General features: G+C 34.0%; 3 long non-coding RNA genes across 3 annotated transcripts in view; 2 read left to right on the top strand and 1 right to left on the bottom strand.

Annotated features, from left to right (window-relative positions):
* Positions 1-22,280, bottom strand: part of LOC138122666 (uncharacterized) — a 326,257-nt gene that overhangs the window by 166,921 nt on the left and 137,056 nt on the right. The window lies entirely within an intron of this gene.
* LOC138122672 (uncharacterized) lies at positions 4-375 on the top strand. Its single transcript, XR_011156581.1, has 2 exons — positions 4-129; positions 181-375. It is a non-coding gene; the product is annotated as an uncharacterized lncRNA (long non-coding RNA).
* LOC138122660 (uncharacterized) lies at positions 1,356-4,380 on the top strand. The gene is made up of 2 exons (XR_011156577.1): positions 1,356-1,510; positions 1,576-4,380. It is a non-coding gene; the product is annotated as an uncharacterized lncRNA (long non-coding RNA).

Consider the following 22,280-nt stretch of genomic DNA (forward strand, 5'->3'; position numbering starts at 1 on the left):
TAAACAGACCTAAGTTCGTATCCGGTCGAAGGTGAGAGTGATAACGCCTCAATTTATTTGCAGAGCATCAAAATTTCTTACCATATTATTTATTGGATTTTGGCCTGACGGAAAAAATCTTGGCAACATGTAATGGTTTTCAGACGTATATTTATACTGTATTAACCACCTGCTCCACAGGTCAAGGACATTATTCTCAAGGACTTAATCATGTCTGGCTGAATCAGGGATGAAGTCTACTCTTTAAAATTAATAACTTAAATTATAATAAGAAGTTTTCTTTCAAAATAATATTAAATTATTTTTTATTTATTATTAGTTATATAAATATGTATATATAAACATAAATATTAATATGGAAACAAAAGACCACCTCTTTATTGCCTATTACATCTATAAATAATTCTCATTAAGCAAATGGAACATTTGCTTCGAAAAAAATAGATACAGAAGTCCATTACATATGTATTTTTGAAATTTTACTTCATATTTCAAACTTTACTCTAGACTTTGATCTCGTTTTTTTTTAAACAAGTACCTACGTCAAAAATTCTACCCTGACGTTTACGAATGGATGTTAAACCACGCGTATTGCATAACCCTTTCAATTATCAACGATTAAAAACAATTTAACCTTGGTCTATTTCTGATGAATTATTTATCTTCATTTAAACCTAATTTGTTTTGAATTTCCTGTCTAAATCAAACTCATATATTCTCAGTTCAACAAACAGATCGATAATCAAGTTCACGTCATTTGAAACGTGCCATTAGTTAATTAAATTCCAATGAACTGCACATTTTTTGAAATCTTACTAAGAAAAAAGTTTTGAGTTATAAATTACAATAACCACATGTTAAAAATTTACGAACATATTTTTTACTATACTCGTATTAATGTTGCATTTAAGAATGTTGTTTTTTTAAAAGGAAATAAACACAAATATATTTTTCAATTTATCTTTAAATATATTTTTTTCTTCATGCAATTACAGTTAATAATCGATATGCCCTACGAGGTCGTTGGCCGGTTACGTCAGAGGAAACATGCTTCTGCGTCACATGGCATTTCTAAAAATTGTGATGTTAACATGTTACGTAAGCAATTGTACAAAAAATTAATCATGCAATCTTTTCTTCAAGGAAATATATAATTTAGTCTTTATTAACTGATAAAAATGAGATTTGTTAAATAAAAGTTCTCCTTTTCTGGAACATCGTTCGAGATACTCACCAACAGTGCTGAAACATTGTTTCAAACAAAAGTAGGCTCATCCTCCTAACACGAGCGTCTAAATCAAAACGACACACCTCCAGAAATAACTCTACAAGCGTCATCGCCATTTTTAAAATCCATAACCTAGGGTTGATTTGATCCGTCGCGTCGGGGTGCTCGGTGGCGCTACCTACACTAAAGCTAATGATTGTGTGGGATTTTAAGTTTTATATCAAATTTTAGACTTGTTTTCATGTTTGTTTGTCCTTTTTGGGTCCTAGTCATTTAACTATTGTAAGCTAACTAACTTATCAATTATCATCACAACGATAACAGTAACATATTGTATGTTGTTCCAGGTACGCTCATAAAATGTGAAGAGGGCTGAGGGTGCTCTATCATTTATCATTCTTAATATTGAAGACGTTGTCTGATAAATGAAGAATTGAACGAATGGTTATTTATTGAGAATAATCATCTTATTCCTGAGAAGTCACATTTTTGCTCAAACGGAGTTAAAAATACCAAGAAGCATAACTTTATCATATCCATTCCAAAATTAACTAACTGCTAAATCAGGTGGAAGTCATTCATGTAAAATTTTTAATAATTTCATTGTAACTTGAAATCCGTTTATATCGTAATAAATTAAAATGTTAATTGCTGACTTTTGGCAAGAATATGACGTAGGAATATTGGTGCCTCTTTTTGGGTCTAAAAATTAGCCGGTCAGTTGTTCAAAGTTTGTCTGCTGTTAAAAATGGATAAAATCGAATTGTCACAATTGAATATTAAATCTGCACTGACCCATCAGATTTTAAATTATTGTAAGCATGCGCCAGAGGACGCATACCCCACAACTGTTGTGGCATAAGTAAATATAGAGTAGGTTCAGAAATAGATGACTCATAATTAGTTGTATTATAGAACATAGTGTCTTTTCTGTATAGAAAATTTTTAGCAAAACAAATTGTCATCACAGATCAGAAAGCATATCCGATAACTCAACTTTTAGGCAAATTTTCATTATTAAAAATTTAACTCTATATTTCATAATCGTAGGAAGACGAAATAAGGGAAAATAAACTGATTTACAACCCAAACTAATACCATTTGACCAAAAAAAGTCATCAAAGTTACCTATGAAAAACAAAAATCACTATTTTCACTATACCTATTCTTATTTGAAATGTCAGTACTGTCATTTATTATTAATTATTAAGCACTAAATATGTCGTAACATGTTGTGTTTTGCAATTTTTTACAACACGATTTTTACTTTAAATTGTTAAAAAATTATGCTTGAATCCGACTTTGTGATGGGCAATTGACAGTTTTCTTTAAAATTTCTCTAAAATAGTTATTTACGTTATAAGTTCGGTAGGTTACTTGTAACAGTACGAGTTAGACATTATGGACGAGGCGTCGTTAGGAGCCGAGTCAAGAATGTCTAAACGAATACCTGTTACAAGTACTACCGGAAGTGTATCGTAATGTATTTTATTTCATACTGGAAGTCTGTTCTTTATCATAATTTTCTTTCAAAAATTAAAAAAAAAACACATTACAATGTGAAAATCACATCCCCTTATTTCCTGTGGCAACGGCCGTTGCTATTGTTTTTTACATTGAATAGTTTTTGATTTTTTCACTTTCAAATGTCAGATTTGATTTATAAAAATAAAACAGTCCGATAGGTGTTGCTTAGCGACACTTTTCGGTTCTGATACTGTTATAACTTATAATAACTCACCTACCGGACTCAAATTGATAATGTAATCGAACATCTACCGGACAGTATAAAATAATAGTATATTACACGATAAGTGATAAAAGTGCCTGATTTTTCAACTAGCAATACATGATATACTCTCGAACGCCAGCGAGTGAGGATAGTATTGCACTTTGATCACGAATTGTGTACCTATACTATTTTTTCCAACATCGCTTATGAAAATGAGTCTCAATTTTAAATTTCTTTATAATTATTTTACGCCCCTATTTTTGAATCTTCCGGATCTGGAGTTTCAATTAATGCAAATAACAGTGTTTTAACTTTTTATGTTAATAAGTAGGTAGTACAGTTGCGGAATTAAAATTTCGGGCAGTATTTTTCTGTCACTTCAACAAAATCTCTGTAAACCACCTTTTACTGTCATCATGACTGAGACTGATATTCAAAAATTAAACTTGACTGTGGCAGTCACACAGTCAATTTTGAATGTTGAGTAATTGCACTGAGTGTAATTAAATCATCACTTTAATATGTTGCCCACGCATTATTATGCCACAAATCATAATTTTTTAATGCCAAAAAAAAAAAAAACAAAAACATACCAAGAGTAAAAAATGAGGTTATTAACGTAAAGGTTGTTTTAGAGTTTACATCATGACATTGACAATACTGCCCAAAATTTTAATTCTGCAACTGTACATAGATTGTTAATGTAGTACCTAGATCGTTAAATAAATTTTCCTCACTAGTGAGTTTACTTTCTCCATTTTCCTCACTAGTGATGCAAAGGCCCATTTTCCTCACTAAATTGAGTGATGAGAGTATAATTTTCATAATCGATGTTGGAAAAAATTAATTCTTTAATGTAAATGTGGTTGCATAGTTTTGGCGCTCAATAAATTTGTTACTCAACGAAAATATGCAGGGTGATTCACGAGTAATAATGAGCCTAACGAAATTTGTGATGCAGCCAACATTACATTTGCACCGATTTTGTGGATTTAAAAAAATATATTTAATTTTATAAAAATAGTCAACATGCCCGACATTTCATTTGTCAAATTTAATCTAAATCATTATGCTTAACTTAACAATCTTTAGTCGTATGGGGGACATGTATTATTGGTTGCATCACAATTTTTGTTTGGCTCATTTTTACACGTGAATCACTTTCATATCGTGTGATGAAGACAATCCAAAGACAAGCCAAAACCAATCTCATGTTAAATTCACCGATTGTTAAACTACAGGCTGTGGTGATCCTAAATCAAGCTTGTCATTCCACTAAGTAGCTTCTATTCGTATCTTTCATTCTTGAAGAGCTAATTATTTAGAATTAGATTTAGATTTAGATAGGTTTGAATTTCTTTTTATTTTTTGTCCTGTAATTGGAATTTGATTCTGTTGGGCAAATAAATGATTATTGTTATTATTATTATTATTATTAATTTGTAATCAACTCAGTTTTAGACCCGTATGTTATTTCTAATTGATAATATCAAGGCGGTCTAAAGTTACAGGCCAGGACACTGGCTACGTTGCCACATTCTCTGGTAGGCCATTCCATGACCTACGATGTTCCTAAAATTTTGAAACTAATTCGACATTTAAAATAAATTTTGACAAGTCCTTGGTCAAATTCGTCAAACTGAATTAAAAGCGCATTTTAAGTGTTGCGTACCAAATTGCAACTCAAATTATGTCTTCTTTTTCAAATTACGTAGGTACCTGTATTTAGGTTTCCATCAAATAAGGAAACAATGCCAATTTGGAAAGAAATTTTAATAATCGAAAAGTGAAGAAATCGCAAAAGCAGCCATTCTTGTGCTAAATATTTTAGGGGAACAGATATAAATGGGGACAAAATGAAGCGACTTCTACCAAACGCGGTGCAAATAACTTCTAATTACGAAGAAATTACATTTTGGGGAGAAATAATCCAAATTAGTAACGACCACACAATCACTGGGGAAAATCTTTTGGCTTTAAAAAGGAATATTGAAATGAGACTGGGAAGCAAGTTACAAGAAATGGGGTGGGATTTAGGCAATGGGGAGAACAAAATTGTTATATTTAAGTTGGAAATGCCCACCTCGCGTTAGTTTATAACCAAACAGTTTCAATAGCCCGGAACACAGCAGAACATCTGAAATATTATCAGTAATGAGCACCGTTATTTTTCTGTCCCCAAGGTGGATTTAAACTGTATATTACAATGCGATAATGCATTTTTTAACTGTCGCAAAATTAGATCACTCATATTTGACAAATGCAAATTCAATGACAGGTTTAGTGGATTTCGAATTTTTTCACCAAATGTTGGTGAAGCAATGTTGCCAGACTGTGGTAGGCCATTCCATAGCACACTGTCTTTGGTCAGTGTCATGGCCTGGTAAATGAAGATCGCCTTGATAATATCTAAAGCTGCGTTATTTAAAGAATTTTTTTGTTCGACACTGTCAGAATTTGAGAATTTTCTCCTGTGTGAACGGATTTTAATAAATGTCACAATTTGTTAAAACGAAACGTCAAGCTTATTTTAAAGATTTTCAGCGATTTGGAGCTTTTAAGGGCCTCGTCGAACAAAAAACGTTGTATTCAACTCGCGTTCGTGTGTAAATTAGGCTTTTTTGGCACTCATGGGCCTTTAAAACGCTTATTTTACTCGCGTGAATTTACAGGTAAATGCGTTTTTAATTTTCAATATGTATATTTTTACGCACTCTTATGTATAATTGAGATTTGAAGAATTTTCATAAAATTTTTAGAGGGTCATTCACGAAACTCAGATAATTTGCAAATCGTTAACGAAACGACAAATACGTACAATGCTTCAACAACATCAGTTGTCATGGTTTTGAATTTGCAATGTCTTATCCAGCCTTACCAAGTTTCGTGAATGACCCCCTTAGTAGGTAGTCATTTCGTTTTAATTTGCACTACGGCTGCACATGAAATGTTAACAAGCAATTATCTCTCTGTTCACCAGAGAGTGGAGAGGTACACTGTGCCCATTTTATCGGTTCCCGTCTTAAAACTACAAAATAGGCAACACAATTTATTTTTCGGAGATTGCTATGTTTAAAAAATAGTTATTTAGACAACGAGTGTTAGAAGTGCAACTTTTTTTCATAAGTGTGGAAGTTTATTAAACGAGTCGTAGACGAGTTAAATAATACACACGCATGAAAAAAAGCACGTTAACACGAGTTGTCTATACAGTTTTTTAAAATTTCATAAATCAAAACCTATTTTAAGTGTAATTTGTGTTTCCATTTTGGTCAAGAGGGTGGCCGGTTGTGGTAACTAGGGAAACATTGTATGTTTATTGTTTTAAAATGAATTTGTCAGTTTTATGTCAGTCTCAATAAGAGTCAAAATGAGTGATTCAGATGAAGATCCTGAAATTACTAGTGGACTAAAGAAAGGTGGGTTTAATGTTACTAATTGTTCTAATCGTTATTTCAATTTTCATTTTGATAAATCACTTCTCTGTAGAATACGACGTAGGTATATCGTTCATTCATGGATTAAAACCAAGCAGTTAAAAAAGTTGCTGACATCATAACTTCTTTTCACTAAGTGAAAAAAAGTGATACTTCTAACACTAAAATCAATGAAAAATAGTCAACTTTTTTTAATGAAATTTTAAAAAATGTTTTTGAAAATTTTCAAAAGGTTGCATTGAATATTACCGTCATGGATGACATCAGTCATCAAATACTTAAAAAATTTGGAAATAGTTGTCGGAGTTATAAATTCTAAAAAATGCCCTCTAATTCCAAAAAAGTGGATATGTTGCTCATAGTAGGAGAATCTCACCGGAAATTATGAAGCAGCAATCCGACTTCACGCTAGACGCTATCCCGACAGAAGAATTCCTAGTAATCACGTCTTCAGGAATCTTGAAATAACGTTAAGAGAACATGGGAAATTCAAGAAAAAAAGAGTTAGGCGTCGAACAGTTACGAGTACTATAATGAAGAACGAAGTTGCAGTGATAGAAAGCGTGACAGACAACCCACACTTCAGCCAAAAATAAATTGCAAGACAACTGAATATTAGTAAAGGTTCAATTTTTAATATTTTGTTTGCTAACAGTTTTCATCCTTATCATGCTACGATTGTACAACATCTAACAGAAAATAATTTTGTTCTACGTCTGCAGTTTTGTGCATTTGTAAGGGATCAATTACGACAAGATGACAATTTCTTGTCCTTTGTTTTATTTACTGATGAAGCGACTTTCATGAATAATGGTAGTATGAACAGACACAATTCTCACTGCTACTCCCAGGAAAATCCTCACTGGATACAGAAATCTCGGAATAGAACATTTAAAGTGAATGTGTGGTGCGGGACTTTTGAAAACTATGTTATTGGTCCACACTTTTTTGAGGGTAATTTAACAGGACAAATCTACCTAACTTTTTTAACAAACACCCTGCCTGAACTTTTAGAAGAAGTTCCGTTGAATATCAGACGCAAAATCTGGTTCCAGAATGATGAAGCACCTCTTCATTATCACAGAGATGTAAGAACGTATCTAACGCGTGCTTTCGGAGAGTAAGTTATTGCGAGAAACCATCGGTGGCCCCCTCGAAGCCCGGATTTCACACCTTTGAACTTTTTTCTTTGGGGCAAAGTGAAAAATGAAGTATATCGAACTCCAGTTGAAACTGAAGAAGAATTACGCCAAAGAATCATAGAATCATGTAGATCTATAACGCCAGAAATGTTAACAAGAGTTAGGAGAAATTTTCTTCGGAGAGTGGTGCTATGTGAAGAAAATAATGGGAGACAATTCGAACATTTGTCTTAATTTGCTCTAAATTACTCTATTATTAGGTTATGAGTTATGTCACTTTGTGGCATATTAAATGTTTCACTTTGACTAACTACCGGGTGATCAAGGACTGTTTAAGTTGGCAGTACAATTGAGAAAAATTTTTAATTCGGTTATTTATAACACTGCAACTGGATATGTTTTGTTGGTTTATTTGACAAATATCTGATATACAGGGTGTCCCAAAAAGGCATACTAACGGTGCACTACGGTGTAGAAGAGACTACCGTAAACGTCAGAAAAATGTTTAAAAAATTCTATTGGACTTAATTGCTGATTTGGCGGTCTTTGAAAGTGACACTTGACAGGAAAATTATTTTGAAATATATGTATTAAATTGTCATGACAGCTACCTCTAATCGTACATATTATCACAAAGTACAAGATTACTCACTACCAATATCTAATCCTGCACAATAGTGAATTTAGAAGCTTTGGAAATCGAAAAAAATATTTTAAATCCACTACATTGTATTACCGTTAATAATAAAAATAATAATAATTTATTTTTTTGTCTGAAAATTTTTTCCACATTTTTTTCGTGTACATTTAAACATCCTGGATACGGTAGTAAGTAGTTAGTACGCCATTTTTGGGACACCTGTAGGTATAGCATTAACAACGACAAGCCACCAACAACCGGAAGTTACTCCTGTTATACGATTTAAAATACGATCCAGTGTTACCAACTTAAACAGTCCTTCTTGATCACCCCGTAGTATGTCTCTTATTTTAAAAAATAAATAATTCCACCAAGATATCTGTCCAATGTATTATGTATTGCCTATTGCTAAACCGTAAGGCAGAAAGAGATAAAATGGGCATTCTGTATGTACACTGTACAAGTGTACAGGCTAATCTGGCTGGTCACAGACTCTCATCGATTATTATCTTTTCCATATCGTTTATATAAGGTCAATCAATAGTTCATAGTGCAATCCATTTAGTTATCGCTAAATCTTCAAATCCGGATAGTTTGGAAACCCTTAAGATCCCCCCTAAAAGGACACGTACATTAATAAAAGAATTGCCAACGAAATGTTTACGTTTTTTATTTATTTACGCGATGTTTCAGTCGGCCTGTAGTGATTGATCTTTGCTAGTTATGATTTTCGATCCATAATTAGAACTATTAAGTATATCTGGTAATGGATTAATAGTAATCATAATCAAATAGAGAGCTTCAAGAGTATCCATGAAAAGTCCCTCTGCCAATCGAAATTGTGTTTAAAATTTTTTATCTCTCACTTATTCACAATATTTTTGCTTATACCGGGACATTTTTTTAAACTTTGAACATAGTCCATATTTATTCCCTATGTTCAGTTTAAAAAAACACACTGCGTACATGCATTTAGCATGTACGCAGTGTGGAATAAAAATAACTTTAACATAAGCGATTTTATTTGGCGTTGTTATTTTAGAGTCCAATTTTTAGTTTTTACCCATTTGCGATGACGTCATTATTTAGTAACTTCATGTACCTATAATATGTTTGAACTATAGTCCAATTTTTACCCTTTTGAGGTGACGTCACCATTTTCTTCCTCGCTTTCTCTCTATTGAAACGACAGAAACAGAAAAAAAAAACAAAAAAAGCGGCACGTTTATTTTATTGTTGGTTACTTTGGTTATTTTATGCTCCTGTCAATTTGACAATTTTTAATTTCTTTCACTTATTACATTGATTACAAACATAACATTTCAAAGCAATTGTCAACAAATTTCATAATATGGGCATGGTTTGCTTCGACTACAATAATTTATAAGAACCCTGTTGTGATCAATTCATATTTGTTTCTGATCCTAGCTCAAACATACGTGAAGTTACAATAGTTGACTCAAGTTGCAAAAAACCACTTGTCATTATTTTGCAACAGCATTTTTTCAATGTTTTTGAGCCAAACAAAGGCACAAAGAGACCAGAAAATCATAATTTGGATTGAATATTTTCCATATAAGTACAGTTTCAAAGTAATTTCAAGTGACTAAGAGGCCGATTTCAAGTCGACTTGCAACTTGTATTGTCATGGTAACGGCACAAAATTGCAAGTTTGAGAAAGATGACGCATATTAGTAATTCATGTGTAGGACAAAGATAGCTACACATTTGCGCAGCATCACCTATTTGTCACCCTGACTTGAAATCGGGCTCTGAGGCCATAAAAATGCTGTTGCAAAAGCAAAGTGGTTTTTTGCAACTTGAGTCAACTATACATGGTGTCCCAGAACTCGCGCCCCAGAGTAAAAAGAAATCCTCATCAAAAGACAAATAAAATTTCCCAAATAAAAAAATTTGTAGCTTGAACGGTATTCAAAATAAGAACATTTTTATTCGACAAATCAGAGCGTTGTAAGCCATCCAGGTGTAGTTTTCAACATTGTTGCTAGGTGATTGGTGTTATTTATTACGTTTTAAATAAACTGGTCGGCTGTGAAACTTTTGAGAAACGTCACTGTCAAGATTTCGTTCGAATTCCTTCAAATCGATTTTTTTGTTCGACACTGTCAGAATTTGAGAATTTTCTCCTGTGCGAACGGATTTTGATAAATGTCACAACTTGTCAAAACGAAACGTCAAGCTAATTTTAAAGATTTTAAGCGATTTGGAGCCTGTAAGAGGCTCGTCGAACAAAAATCGATTTAGTACTATTACGATCATAAAATTTGGGACATCAAACTTCTGTCACATTAAAAAAATTACTTTAAATCATGCTTTATTGAAACTGTCACATAAAAGATGAAATTGTTGTCAATATGACACCCGTTTAAAATATAATTTTTTTAATATACGAGTACATTTGGGTATTTATTTTATATTTTTTATTAATTAAAACCTCGTTCTATTCCATTTGTCTGATTTTTAAAACTTCTTGAATATTTTCTCGGTAAATCTGACATTCACATTTTCAAAATTGACACATCAAAATTGAGGTTATTAATACATAAGGGTCGTTTTAGAATGTATGACAGCACGATGACATTAATGTTCAAAATTTTTTGATCGCAATAGTACTATGCCAGCGAATAAATGTCGGACACCAAATTTGCTGTCATTTGGAAAAATGAAATGTAGTCTAGGCTTTATTGTCATAATTTCTGACATATTAAAATTATTTTCTCAATACTTTAAAGTAACGTCAGATTAACCGAATCTGAACATGTGAATTGTGTCAAAGTGACAACTGTGGAAAATAGGGTTATTAATATGTACAACTAATGACAATGACATGAAATTGATGTCCGAAATTTATTCGCTGGCATAGTACCACCTGTGCTTTTTAAATTATGTATTCTGCCGCGTATTATGTGGAAATGTTGTTAATGTACGGAGAATGTGGACGAAATGCTAGGGCAGCGGCAAAGATGTATACCCAACGCTTACCTAACAGGAATCATCCCAATCACAAAGTGATTCTGAGTGCTATCGCACGAACCATCGAGACAGGCCACATTTTACCAAATAGGAAGGAATCTGGTGGGGCTCCCCGGACTGCACGCATTGTTGAAAACGAAGAGGCCTTTGAAGGAGGTACCGAAAGCATTACAGAAGTTGCACAGGAATTAAATATTTTGTACATCGAGTGATGAAGACTGAAAGACGACATCCGTATCATTATACGCGTGTGCAACATTTATAGCCAGAAGATTACCCTGCCAGATGGGAATTCTGTACATGGCTTTTAAATCTAGAAGAAAACACCCCAAATTTTGTTTCTTAGATTTTGTTTTCTGATGAATCGACTTTCGGGAGACAAGGATGCTTCAATGCGCATAATTGGCACATTTGGGCGGAAGAAAATCCATATGCTCTATTTCCAAGAGCATTTCAAGAAAAATTTTTCATAAATTTGTGGGCTGGTCTATTAGGGAATCGTGTGGTATATCTACAATAGAAATTAGTTTATTCGGAATCGTATTGTAATATGCGAGGGCGGAAAGTTAACCATTCCTTTTTATCTTTACTTCCCTCTCTTGGATAGTAATAGGCCACTTTCCGCCCTATTATAAGGTTTTTCCAGTGGCGTATTTACTGAGAGTCGAAAAACAGTAGAAATGAAACTGCATCAAATTAATTGTTTATTTGCTAAAAATGTAATGATTCCGAATAAAATAGTATACAAACCTCGATGGGAATGTGTTTCATTCCTGTCTCGAGCATTAGTTCACCTCGGCTACGCCTTGGTAAACTATCTTAGCTCTCGACAGGAACGAAACACTTCTCACCTCGGTATGTAATCTACTATTACATGTCATCGAACTTCCCTCTTTAGGTAGGACCTTTTGAATTTCCTGCACGGTTAACGGGAGACATTTATGCAGATTTTTTGGACGCAGAGCTTCCAAATTTGCTTGAAGACATTCCACTTGTTTTCCGTATTAACGACTGGTTCCAACACGATGGCGCACCATCACATTTCAGTCGACGAGCTAGAGAAATTTTGGATCAACAGTATCCTGATCGATGGATAGGTCGTGGCGGTCCACGAAACTGGCCTGCACGGTCCCCCGATTTAAATCCTTTGGATTTCTTTCTTTGGGGCCACGTTAAAAATGTTGTGTACAGGCACCCTATTGATACAGAAAAACAACTCAGGGGTCGCATTCAGGTAGCTTTTGCTACAATTACTCCTGAAATGGTTACAAATTCTAAACGGAGTGTCTGTTGCGGCGGGCACGGTTATGGTTACAAATGAATGGGGGCCACTTTGAGCACTTGCTCTGATTGTATTTATTTTTCGTTTCGTGATTTCTTTTGGCTATGTTGTTTCTGTTGTTATTATACCATTTCTCCTGTTTTTTTAACATAAGTTCACGCGTTATAATAAAGAAGGTTCTTTTCAGAACCGCCATTGTTGTTTTATTTAACAAACTAAAACTTGATAAAGATGATGGCGAGTGTGACATCTTGAATAACATCTGCTTTAACCTAACATGTTGATGATGATACTTTAGCGGACATGTCATTCTGACATTATTTAATTGTGACAATTTATAAACTTAGCAACCGATTTTATTCACATTAACACCTCAGAGTTCCCTTTCTGGAATTGATGGATCTTAGATGTCTCACAACTCTCTTATGCTAGCCATTAATTGTTCTTCGTTTGCATTTTTAGAATCGAGATTGTCGTCGGCATTTGTCTGTTTTCTCTGGGGCGCGAGTTCTGGGATACCTGTAGATAATGACGTCGTCGCAAATGGGTAAAAATTGGACTCTAGAATCAGAAGTAAAATTGGATTGATCAAAAATAACTATCAAGATACAAATTTGTTGACAATTGCTTCGAAAGGCTACGTTTGTAATCAATGTAATAAGTGAAAAATTAAAAATTGTCAAATTGATAGGAGCATAAAATAACCACAAAGTAAGTAATCAATAATAAATAAACGCATCGCATTTTTTTGTTTTTGTTTCTGTCGTTTCAATAGAGAGAAAGCAAGAAAAGAAATCGTGACGTCATCCCAAAAGGGTAAAAATTGGATCATACTTCAGCCTTCAGACACTGAATCTTACTTTCGTAATCGTACGGATTATTTACTCGTAGCGTAATTCGACTTAACTCCAGGCAAGAAAGGTAGGATTACAATAGCGCCCGTTTTCATTACCTGTACAAATAATTTCCATAAAAAAAATCTGTGATTCGATAATACTTGCAACTTTTTTCCAATTGCTGGAAATACTTAGAACCCTGTCAGAATCCTTCATGGAAAAAATTATAGTTTCTGTATAAATTAGTAGGGGTGATAATATTCAATATTCAATCTTTACTGAGAATAACAGCTTGGCCGTTGAATGGGAACAGAAAAGTTTATGAATGCATAATTGGGATAAATATTTTCCGTTTTGTGATTGCATTTTGAGTGTCACATTCGTGCTGATCACCCAGCTGACTGCTGATTGATTACCTACTGTGTTGATTCTGAGGTTATCTAGTTGTTAGGTTAATAATAAATTATATGATATTTATTTTAACTTAGGTTTCTTCATTTAATTTTTTTCAATCCATTCATTACTTGGAAATAGTTTATTTTTTTTAATGGGGCGAGAAAATAAAAAACATCTTCCATAATTATTCAAGAAAGAGGATAAAATGGAACGGAACTGTGAAAAAAAAGAAAAAGTTCTAAAAATGTTTTTTTTTAAACATTTTGACTTTTATTGAGACTGACATAAAACTGACAAATTAATTTTACAACAATAAACATATAATGTTTCTTTAGTTACCACAACCGGCCACCGCACTTGACCAAAATGGAAGCACAAATTACAGTTAAAATAGGTTTTGATTTATGAAATTTAATTTTTTTAATAGATAACTCGTGTTAGCGTGCTTTTTTTTCATGCGTGTGAATTATTTAACTCGTCTACGACTCGTTTAATAAACTTCCACACTTATTAAAAAAAGTTGCACTTCTAAGACTCATTGTCTAAATAACAACTATCCCACCTCCACCCGGCGGCACGGCAATTTTGCCGGAGTACATACACTATTACGGATATTACTATCAAGTAATAGTGCAGTGCTTATCAACATAATTACCGGCGTCTTGCCTCCGCATTTTGACTTTGTTGTGTATTATGTTCTGTGTCAATGTTAAGGAACTTCCTCACGATGTGACATGAGTATAATAATATACCTTTTTGAATTTCAACTACCAATGTGTTATCTAAATCCAGAATTTTTAAATTTTTAAAAAGAGATTGCGGTACTATTCCCGTTGCTGAAATTACAAGTGGTAAAATCGAAATTTTTTCTAAACACCAAAGATTTCTCATAGCAACGGACAGCTCTAAATATTTATTAATTTTTGTGTTATATGTCTGTGTTATATTATGTGAATTTGGAACAGCTATATCTAAAAGATGTGCTTGCTTTTGTTGTTTATTTAAAATTATAATGTCTGGTCTGTTATGCTTAATATGAATGTCAGTTAAAATTGTTCTATCAAAATATAACTTGTAACTGTCATTTTCTAAAAAATTTGTTACACAGTCTAGGACTGGTTTACAAATCTATGAGGGGCATGATGACCAACTCAGTAGACCGGGACCAATGGCTTAACGTGACTTCCGAATCACGAGACAGAATATAGCCTTTTTTTTAAATTTCGCCCTGGGTCGGAATCGAACTAACTATTATTATACTTATCTGAATCATAATCCCTGTTTTTGACACTAAAATGCGTGCGAAAAAAGGCCCTTAAAACACTAAAGCTTAGGTCGCTTAGGTAACAACAAATTCACCTATATTTTGAACAATGGTAAATAGACATTTATACACAACACATTTATAGCAACGAAACAACAACAATTGACCATTTCTATATCAACGATTAATGACAGATTAGAGATTACTTAGGAAAAGGTATTTCAATTTACTTTTTTTGTTATAATTTTCAGATTGTAGTGCTGGTATAATGAAAAATAGCGTATGCTACATGTTTATAAGGACCTTTAAAGCACTTGCGACGTTAAACTCGTCGCGCGTGCTTTAAAGGCTTCCTTATAAACTTGTATCATAATATACTATTACAGCTGAACATATCATATGATATAACTTATCATACCTATACGTTTAAATGATAGTTTAGAAAATTTAGATGACGATGTTTTTTTTACAAGAAAGTGCTAATAGGTACTCCGAATGAGACTAAATTTCAGCTGCCAGGTCGTAGAATTGTTAATATAAATCTCGTATTTTCAACGTTAAAATCGATGAAATACCAAAGTTTCGATTGCAGTTTCCATGATATACCTACAGAGAAACTCACATTTTTAGGCAAGTTACATACCTACGTTGATTACTAAATTAAATCACATTATAAACGGTATCAAGTGATCAGCGTCATTAGTATTTTTGGTTGCGTACAAAATAAATTCAGAAATAAGCCTTACGTGACCTGCCCTGTAGAAATGTCAACGTCATTATTAGGAGATGACAAGCTGTCAATATAAGCAAAGTACTGAACAATATGCACTTTTTGAAAACAAAGTTGACGTGTTCGAGGATTTTTCTCAGAAAATAATACTTACAGTTTTATCGAATTTATTCAGAAATTTACGAACGCACTGTATGTTGGAATTAGGTTGTATTATATTATGAGTACTGTTACGATTTAAATCTCCGCGCGCTTGTAAATCTTCGCGATTTCTCTACAACGTTCTAGAACCGATCGCGACGGAAACGTACACGGACTTCCGCCGAAAAATCTGCGCTTAGAGGGGGCGGAAGCTATAAATCGTGGGAACCAGGCAAAAACGGGGAAGTTCACGGCTGTTGTTAGTGGCTGGGGAGAGTCAAGGGGACCGTGATCCAGTGAATTTGCAGGGCTGACGAGACGTCGTGGTGAAGTTCACGAGGGTCGTTGGAGAGGATTCGTCCAAGTACTATTGCGATCAAAAACACTAATGTCATCGTGCTGTCTTACATTCTAAAACGACCCTTATGTATTAATAACCTCAATTTTGATTGTGTCAATTTTGAAAATGTGAATGTCAGATTTACCGAGAAAATATTCAAAAAGTTGTAAAAATCAGACAAATGGAATAGAACGAGGTTTTAATTAATAAAAAATATAAAACAAATACCCAAATGTACTCGCATATTAAAAAAATTATATTTTAAACCGGTGTCAAATTGACAACAATTTCATCTTTCATGTGATAGTTTCAATAAAGCATGATTTAGAGTAATTTTTTTTATTTGTGACAGAAGTTTGATGTCCAAAATTTTATGATCGTAATAGTACCACCGCCCCAAATCGCCAAGCGAATCAAGGACTCCACTACGGAAGGTCTCCGGACCGAACGCCCTACGGATCAAGATCTCGTCAGGTTCTGGCAGTCCAGGTCGTCCCCGGACTCACCGGAAGGTCCCGGATCTACCCACCAGCTAAGTCCGGACGGAGCAGTGGTGACCCTTCAATTCTCTAGGTCGTGGCTTCCACAATTATTCATATTTTACGGATAAATTAACTTTCCACGTTTTCTATCACCTTTCATTTTTTTATTGCATTTCATTTCATTTATATTCAATGACCAACTCATTGAACACATTTTATTACTCATTTCGTCACTGTCTCATTGGCAGTTGTATACAGGATGTCTCAGCTAAGATTTTCGAGCCTAATATCTCGGTTATTTGCCAACGGATTTTTATGAAATTTAAAATGCAGATATTTTAGACTGTGAAGGTTCAATTAGTAATAATAAAATTACCTCAAGTTAAAAGATGTAATTGTAACACATGTTTCCTTTATCGAAAATTATGCGCGATTGTTATTAGTCTGTTAAACATTAAAAAATAGGGGTCTACACAAACAATTAAGGGGGAGATTCACGAAACTTTGCAAATTTGCAAATCGTTAACAAAACGGCAAATACAATGCTTCAACAATGTCGGTTGTCATGGTTTTGAATTTGCAACGCCTTATCGAGCCTTACCGAGTTTCGTGAATGACCCCCTAAGTAAATACTTGTCTGATTCAACGAAAGGATTAGATTTAAAAATACAAAAAAAATCGGGATTCCCCTCACAAAGATACATTGGTCTGAAGGTGCACTCTTTGAAGTGCGTTTTCTTCAAATACAGGCTGAAAAGTTCAGTGTTTATTGTTATTTATGGTGTAAATGATTGTGGAAAATAATAACGTAAAACAATTTTTTGAAAAATAGCTTTACTTTGGAGTCAAAAAATGTTAAATTTTTGAAATCTTTAATACTACAGGGTGGTCCCGATATAACCTGCCAAAAGAAATCCAGTAATAGGTGACGATGAGTAGAACTCATACACAAAAAAAGTTTCTAATAAAAGTCTTTTCGTTTTCGAGATAAAAATAATTGAAAATTTGGTCAAAATTTGCTGTATGCTAATGAGTTAATCGGTTTTAAAAAAGTAATTCTGGTTACTTGGCTGCAATTTCTTTAGCAACGGTACCTGCAACACCTATGACATTTGTCAAGTTTAATTTTAAATTTTCGAATCCTTCAAAAGGTTATGAAATTCACAAAACAAGAATACGCCGATTTGCATTTACTCTATGGCGAAACACGTGGTAATTCAAGACCGGCAAGGCGACCATACGGCGAGCGTTTTCCTGAAGGAGTCCTTCCGTCCCGTTGTACTTTTGTGGAGCTACATCCGCATTTATGTGAGGTTGGTTCTGACTGATTCCAATACGATGGCGTCCCCGATCCTCCATTTAACCCCTCTGGATTTTAATTTTTGGGACCACACGAAAGATTTGGTATACGAAGTTGAAATAAATACAGGAGGCCAACTCCAGAAACGCGTAACAGACGCCGCGAACCAGATTCGTAAAAACCCAGAAATGCTGAATTCTGTTTATTAAAATTGGTACCAGCGTACTCAAATGTGCTTAAATGCCAACGGTAGGCACACAGAACTTTTATTATAAAATAATTGTTCTAGTCTAGTTTACCTTTCATTAGTTAGTAGATATTCTCAGTTAGAGTTGAAAGTACGAATATGTAAAGTGTAAATAAATTTATTCAATACATTATTTTCATTATTTAACCACAATTAAGACGATACTCTTGTTACACAGTTCTTCCACAATTTTGCACACACTACCTCTACATTTATTTACACATTGAGGAACACCACTTTATTTATTACTCATTCATCTCAGTCTACAAAATCAGCTTTTGTACCTAAATAAGCTGGTGAATTAACGCACACAGTGTAGGTACAGCGTTTTCAATAAATGTCATTAATTTGATTTAGTTTGTCAGATTTGAGATTTGTCATAAACGATTCAGGTACCTATGTTGCTTAGATACTGTCATACTTACAAACACCAACAATTAATTCCTGAGTAGGTACGTATTTTTGTGGCCAGCAGCGTCGAATGGGTGTGGATAGGGGTTAATTTATCCCCATTATTTTGGGCCTAACAAAATGGGGTTTTTTGGACTTGTTAGATCCTTCTAATGACCCAGAATTTTTTTGGCAGGTTATATCGGGACCACCCTGTATAATGCAAATAGATGTCCGTTTCGTGTCACAACATGGCGGCACCCACGAAACTGTGTTGCTGTGACACTTCCCTTTTGACAGTAAAACCTGTCATTAATTTTATAAGAAAAATATTACAATAATGGATAATTTAGACGAACTTGAGCGACAAAGAACAGCAAATAGAGAACGACAAAGACGTAGGCGGGAAGAAATAAGCCAAGAAGAAAGAGATATCCAAAATGAGCGTAGACGATTAAATTATCAGCAAAGTGATAGCAAAAGAGACACACATAGAGAAAGAAGCCGTTTGTCACAGGAAAGAAGAAGAGAAGAGATGTCAGATACTCAGATAATAATAATAAGATACTCCCAATTTTTTAATATTTATTATATTGCTGCGTGCGTAAGCACGGGCCGTTCCACTGGCTTTTCTTAAAAATGGAACGGCAACGTAGCTGTTATAGAATAGTATTTTGTCACTGTGGATATGAAGGCTGCTATGTATTGAACAAAATTAAAGGGCTCTTCTTCAGGAAGAGCGAATTTTTTTCTAAGTATTTTTCGAACTTCACTGGGTCCTTCCCTACCACGCTTTGAATTCGGAATTCGCGAATTTTGAGACACCCTGTATGTACTGCTAACACATTTCCGAAGATAAATACAAAAAAGACTAAGCACAGAGAAGATTTTTGAGAAATAAAATTTTAGTGTTGGACACAATGTAGGTAATTTCTCAAAGTGAATTAGTACCTAAAAATGGGTTATTATTTTTACTTGCCCTTGCAATAATTATAAATTGTAATGTAGGTTTATAAGTATTATTTTGTAAATTAATACACACTTTTTTTAATGGAAACTGCTGTTTTACTTTTATTCTTGCAGGCATTGAGTTCGTTCGTAATTATTTAGGACATCAACAACCAAACTTGTCAGCAATGCCTTAATTCCTATGGTCAGCGCTGGTGGTGGAACCCGAGAAAGCGGAAGGCGAGAGTTTTGTGAATGGCTGTAGCAAAGGAATAATGAAGATCTACAATTCAATTTTAACCTTTGTTTTTCAGACGAAGCAAACTTGACTAGGAATGGGGTATTAAATATAATCCACATGTCACTTGAATAGAAAATCAGCAGCAGCGATTCTCGTTGAATGTTTGGGCTGGGATCTTTCAAAATTTCTTAGTTGGTCCTATTGAGTGATTGTAAGTAAGCACGTAGTGAATATTTATTTAATGCAAAGTTCCAGTCAAAATCTACCTTTATCATTAAAGAACAGGGCATTTGGAAAAGGAAAATAGGAGTATAAAATAAAATTTTAAACTAAACTAAACTGAAGCTTGAACTACATCGAATTTTTCAAAACTGACAGAAATTTGATGTCCCACTTTTTTTGCTCGCAACAGTCCACTCTTTATACCCAATCCAATTTATCATTGTCTGCTATATGTGAAAAGTAACTTAAATAATTATGTTTGCTACGAAGATACTCATATACAGGGAGGTCCCGATAAAACCTTCCAAAAGAAATCCAGTAATAGGTGACGATGAGTAGAACTATTCACAAAAAATGTTGCCAATAAAAGTCTTCGTTTTTGAGATAAAAATAATTGAAAATTTGGTTACAATTTGCTGTACGCTGAGTTAATGGGGTTTAAAATAGTATATTAACTATAAAGAACGGTAATGACAATGTACCGATCGAAGACAATTGTTTGGAGGAGGAGCTTGCGACGACTCCAAAATTGTCTGAGATCGGTACATTGTCATTAACGTTCGTGATGCTTATGAAATTTTTTGCGCGATTGAATATTTATTACAAAACATTCACATCTAGAATAGGCCCAATGCGATACGTGTTTATACCCTTCACATCGTGTTGTCACAATGTCGATTTTTGTATCGCGTTTCTAAGGCAATCTGCAAACAACTACCGCCATTGCAGTTTTTGTGCGCAAATATCGCCTGTTGTGTTGAAAAACAAGCAGTAAAATGAGTGATATTAGTGATTCCGAAAACGAAGTGGATATTGTAGAAGAAAATTTGAATGTGGGGTGCGTCACAAATAAAGAATTTTTGAAACTAACGACCTCAACGTGTAATTATGAAGACAAGGAAAATTTGAGGTATAAAAATTTTGATAATGTCGCGGCAAGTTCGCTAATATAATTTCATTGCAGCGCCAAGGAAAGCCGACTACTACAAGAGCTTTATGAGTTTCCAGAAAGTGCCCCCACATCTTGTCTTCAACTTCTGTCTACATAAAAATTATTATAATAATCGATTAATTTTGAAAAAAGAGTTACTTACCGTTCTAGAACACCAAAAATTACTTACCGTCGAGTTTATCGTTAGCAACGAGTAAACAGAGCTTACCGTCTTGGAAACAGACGTGGTAAACAAGCAGAAAGGGTACAATCGCGCAAAATAGTTATTTGTATAGCAAGGCTGCGAACCGAGAGAAAAATTGTGGTCAAGGCCGCTTTGCGGCCGAGACAAGACAATCTCGAGGTCGTCAAAGGATTTCGTAGCCAAGGTGTACACAACATTTTGTGTGCAACCCGAAAATTTGTAATTATAAAATGAACAAGTAAAATTTCCTTCACTGTCAATAAAAATAAAGTTGGCCTACATGTCCCCATGTCGCTATGGAAACGACATAAATAAAACAATTCATTTTGAGAAAAATTGGAAAAATGTCGCAAGAAAATTACAACGTTTTTGTTCCGTCTACTTCCCAGGAGTTAAAAAATATTAGAGATTGTGCAGTGTCCAATTTAATACCAGAAAAGTCCAAACGGCAGTACGATAAGTGTTACAATGACTTTAAAGAGCGGTGTAATAAAAATAATGTGAAAACGGTGTCGCAGAATGTTGGTTTGGCTTATTTAATGGAAAAATCAAAAACTGTGAAAAGTTCAACTTTATGGAGCACATATTCAATGTTGAAGCTCACGCTGAACATACGGGATGGCATTGGTGTTAGGAAGTTTCTGAAATTGGTACCTTTTTTGAAAAAAAGTCAGTTGGTGATCAGGCGAAAAAGTCTAAGGTATTGGCACGAAACCAGATCAATTTGCTGTATAATCTGCCCTTTTTTAGGTCATTTTAATCATGGGAATATCAGGAGCCATGCGAAGAGATGATGACGAACTAACCAAAATGTCTATCGATGACATCAAGCATGTAGTGGCCGTTCCTGACACAAAAACTGGCATAAAACGAACTTTTACTGTCACCAATCCAGAATTTGTAAGATTATAGCGCAAATATGCAGCTCTTGTTCCGTGTATTCATCCAGAAAAAAAAATATTATAAATTGTGCAGTATCGCATTTGAAACATGAAAAATCGAAACAACAATATAAAAAATGTTACAGTGACTTTGAGGCTGATGTAACAAGAAGAATGTGAAAACCGTGTCGGATAATGTTGCATTGGCTTATCTATTTACTGGAATTTATTTATTGTGGCAGGTAAATGTTAAATTCTGTTATGATAAGTT

The sequence above is a fragment of the Tenebrio molitor genome, chromosome 1 (assembly GCF_963966145.1).
Source record: "Tenebrio molitor chromosome 1, icTenMoli1.1, whole genome shotgun sequence".
Taxonomy (NCBI): Eukaryota; Metazoa; Arthropoda; class Insecta; order Coleoptera; family Tenebrionidae; genus Tenebrio; species Tenebrio molitor.